This window comes from Sinocyclocheilus anshuiensis, unplaced genomic scaffold (genome assembly GCF_001515605.1).
Source record: "Sinocyclocheilus anshuiensis isolate Anshui unplaced genomic scaffold, SAMN03320099.WGS_v1.1 scaffold478, whole genome shotgun sequence".
Lineage (NCBI taxonomy): Eukaryota > Metazoa > Chordata > Actinopteri > Cypriniformes > Cyprinidae > Sinocyclocheilus > Sinocyclocheilus anshuiensis.
This window is the reverse complement of record NW_015542376.1, coordinates 980137-984852: the sequence shown is the minus strand read 5'-3', so window position 1 is coordinate 984852 and position 4716 is coordinate 980137. Positions and strand designations below refer to the sequence as shown.

The 4716-nt window shown below is 33.5% G+C and overlaps 1 protein-coding gene across 1 annotated transcript in view; it reads left to right on the top strand.

Annotated features, from left to right (window-relative positions):
• sfswap (splicing factor SWAP) overlaps positions 1 to 4716 on the top strand; it is a 95511-nt gene that overhangs the window by 29207 nt on the left and 61588 nt on the right. The window lies entirely within an intron of this gene.

Here is a 4716-nt window from a genome sequence, read left to right as displayed (position 1 = left end):
TCTCTCTCTCTCTCTCTCCCTCAAAAAAAAACAAAAAACAGGATTTACACAATTTACACGGGTCATCCAACTGAGGTAAAAAAAAATATGGAAATTTGTAAAGTGGAATTCTAATCTTATCTTCCTGGGCGGGTCGCAATTTAGAGTTTATGTATGGGAAACACTGCACCAATAATCTACAAGTAATCCACACGACTCTTGCCCAACAATTAATGTCTTGTAAAGTGAAAAGCTGCATGTTTGCAAAAAACAAATCTATCATAAAGATGTTTTTATCTTCAGACTGCGGCTAAAGTATGTGTCCTCTATCCATAACATTGCTTTCTGTAGTGAAAAAGTTGTCTTGTCTGAATCAGGAGAGAAATATGCACAGATCAAACACGGTTTACAGGCAAGAAGAGTCCAAAACATGTTGGTGGATTTTGATATGAACACAAATGCAAACATGGGATGGACTATTTTTTACTGTAGGAAGCATTATTATGGATTATGCCCTCAGATTATGGCCAGAAGCTGTGGTTTAAAGTTAAAATGGAGTTGTTCCTACAAACACACAGATTTTCACTTCACAAGATGTTAGTTGATGGACTAGAGATGTGTGGATTACTTATGGATTATTGTGATGTGTTTATCAGCTATTTGAACTCTCATTCTGACGGCACCCATTTACTGCAGAGGATCCATTGGTCAGCAAGTGATGTAATGCTAAGTTTCTCCAAATCTGTTCGGATAAAGAAAATACTCATCTACAGTTTTGATGGCCTTAGGGTGAGTCAAATGCCAGCTAAATAACATTTTTAGTCAAACTATTCTTTTAAAGTACATTTATTACAGGAACAGCCTCGTCCTGTGTGAACAGCTTCTGAGTATGCATACGACCTCGTCTTTTGATACTGACAAATGGTTTTGCATGTTTATGGGATGCTAATAAAGCAATATGGCATATTTATCATCTCATTAACTACTCATTTGGTTTCAGAAATTGATGTTTATCAACTTAAATAATCATGTTTCATAATCTTCAAGGTTTTTAATACTTGGTGGCTCTTCTCCAAGGCCACTTCTGCGGATTCTGCATTACTGATTCACCCCCGTATATTTCTGTTCATTAATTTTGCACATTTTCAGTGAGAGAGCCTTGATTTGAGATTGCTGCATGACTTGCATCAGTGAAAATATTCAAAATCATCTGTATTCCAAATGCAGTATATGGATTTTGAAAGAAATGTAGTGTTTTACCAACTGTTCAAGATGGTAACTTCTGTGACTGATGGTCTCTTGTGTACCGGTAGGATAAAACAATTGTAATATGGATGCAAAGCCTAAAAAACAATTTTTCAAGAAAAAACCCAGCTTAATGTAGACAAATTATAAGTCAGTGCAGTAGGCAGATTAGTGCCTTACAATACAATACAATACAATACAACAGTGCAGTACAATACAATAATGCCATTCAGTTTAATGGTAGTTCAATAAGGCAATTCAGAACAGTGTAAAGAGTGTAATATAAGGGCAATTAGTAAACAGTAGAGGTTTTGTGCAGTCAATACAGAAGTAGTTTATGCTGATCCTTGCTCTAGTTTAACACTGATGTACTAGAGAAATTTGGCAGCTGTTTTTCAGCAGATATAATATAGGATGCTTCTCAGTTTAATTTGACTGAATTTTGAAGAATTTTCATAGTTGACATAGTTTAGTCTGATCTTAATAATTAATTGTAATAAAATTAATATTAAATTAAGCTTATGTTTAAAAAAAAATTATCTGATAAATCTTGATAAGCTTAATCAATTAAATTAACATCGAATTAATCATTGATTAATCCTTAAAGCTAAAGTGTGTAATAATGTCAATATTAAAATTGTCTCTCCTATCCCTGTATCTGTTAAATGTGACTGGATTTTCAAGATTTTTCATAATTGGTGATTAGTTGATAATAATTAATGATTACAGTAGTTGTACATTTTTCGCTAGAATTTAAATAAAAATGTTTAAGAATTTATTAGTATTTTCCTCATAATTATTTCAATCTTAAATTAGCCTGTTCCATGTGCAACCATCTAAATTATGCACACAGCCAGTAGTTTGTGTTTACGGCAGGACTATTTGTTTGATGCCTAATGGAAAATTATTTACCAAATAATTTTTGGAAATCCATTTGGTAAAGCCAATTGCACACTTCATCTTTAACATTGCTGTGTGTATTCAGGCTAATCCAAGTTTATTAGTGACTGGTTTCAGACTGTAAACAGCAAATGACGCCAATCTTGACCGCTGACTGCCAGAAAAGGACATCTTGATATATTTACCAGTCAATTAGTCATGGTGACTTGAAAAAGATGTCAAGAAGGAAATTAATAATTAGGGCTATTAATTTCCATTTCCATCTTTTTTTGGCATATTTTCTTTTCTTTTTAACTTTATTTGTTGTCATGTGTGTTCTTTCTCTAATGGTGTGTGTGATGCTGTAAATCTATTATGCTACTTGTTGTTTTGCCTGTCATTACTGCTTATTAACTCACTGGTCATCCTTAATGGATTGAGAGGCAAGATCGACTTAACTGTGCAGCTGTGCATTATTGAATATAAGGAACGTTCCAGTGAATTGAATTAGAATAAGAGGGTTTTTATGAATACATCTGCTTGTAAGTGCTCAGAGTGGCCTTTCTGTATTTCTCCCACGCATGCTGCAGGCTAATACAACTTTTGTAAGCATATGATAGATAATGTTTATAGTAGAAAGGAGGCGGGATTCCTCATATTATCAGTATGGTAGAATGCATGCATGCTTTAGGTGATCGTTGACCTGTGATCTCCATAAATCAATCTTATGCTAATGGACCCATTCTCAGCTTTAAATTGATATTGCATGTGTGCAGTTAAACGTTGAAGTGAAATAAATTCACAGTTGCAGTAATCAGACTGTTTTCAGTTGTGTTAATGTGGCTTTGTTTATAGGGATAGTCAGTGGTGGACTGGCCATCTTGAGCACCGAGAGTTTTCTGGGTGGGCCGCTGTACAATGTGGGCCGGCCCATTGCATAAATGTAAAGAATGAATTACAGTAAATATACGTAGCCTATCCCTCCATCGGCCCAGACGAATGGCCCGTGCGGCCCACTTGAGACAAACATTCTAATTAATTTAGCGCGCTCTGGCTCAGTCTGTGCAGCCACAGCGGCTTAAAAGCGCTCATCAATGTCAAAATGTTTTAACCAATCAAATTGAAGAAGGTGGGATTTAGGCTACTGTTCACAGAAGCTGAGCTGCGTTGCGCGGCATTTGAATGTGAGCTGAGGTAAACTGTAAACAGCTAAACATGATGAGACAATTCAGCAATATTTGCCAACGGTTTCCAAAAAATGTTTAACGACAGACATTAATTTTCAGGCATGCAAACTACTAGGCCTACTGGCCTTTTCGAATTTCTAAGATTTTAATGCCATTTACATTGTTTGCCACAGTGTATATAGAAACATTAATGTAACCATTTTCAGCAGACGTTTGTATATCGTTATATTTCTTCCGAAAGAAAATGATTAAAAAAACTGTAAAAATATAATTCTCAAACTTACTCTAGAACATTGTAAATCTGAAGAATTTCGCTTTCAAGTGCCGTGATTAGGAAAGTTCTATTTTTCTATTAAATATATTTTAATGTAAATGTTTTAATGTTTAAATGTCTTTTTTTTCTGTGATCAAAGCTGAATTTTCAGCATCATTACTCCAGTCTTAAGTGTCACATGGTCCTTCAAAAATCATTCTAATATGCTGATTTGCTGCTTAATTATTTTCAATTATTATTTTTGCTCAGTTATTAATAATGGTTCTTATTATTATCAATACTGAAAACTGTTTTTGTTTCTTAATATATTTTTGTGGAAACTGTGACACTTTAACTTTTTCAGGATTATTTGTTGAATACAAAGTTAAAGAACAAAATGTTTTATATATAAATAATTTGTAATAAGTATATCTTTACTGTCACTTAAATCAATTTAATGCAACCTTGTTGAATAAAAGTTATTATTATTATTATTATTTTAAATCTTACTCTAGACTGAATGGTAATGTATCACATTTTCCACAAAAATATGAAGCAGCACAACTGTTTTCTGTTTTTCGAGCAAATCATCATATTAGAATGATTTCTGAAGGATCATGTGACACTGAAGACCAGAGTAATTGTGCTGAAAATTCAGCTTTGATCACAGAAATAAATGATTGTTTACTATATATTTGCATAGAAAACAGCTATTATAAATTGTAACTCTATATATTTCACATATTACAGTTTACTGTATTTTTCATCATCATAAAATTCTTCATTAAAAAAAAACTCTTGTCAAGCAATTGAAAGGTACAATAAAAACAGTCCACATTCTGCACTACATGCCAAGTCTTCTAGAGCAGAGCATTGTTATATGGACTGATATTATGGTAGGCATTTAACTTTAGTGATATTAAACTGTCCCTCTAAGAGATGTGTAAAAATATTATTTACAGATTGCCATATACACCAGGAAAGACAAATCAATCATTCATTAATGTTAATAATCATTTTTAAAAATATTTCTGTATTGTGTTATATTTGTATGTGTAAGTAAGTGTTAAGTGTAGTAAGTGGTGTTAAAAATAGCTCTGAGCTGGTGGGTTTATGGTGTGGTGGGCCGCTCTGTGCCAAAAAGTCCAGGGCCCCTTTTTAGCCCCTGGCTAT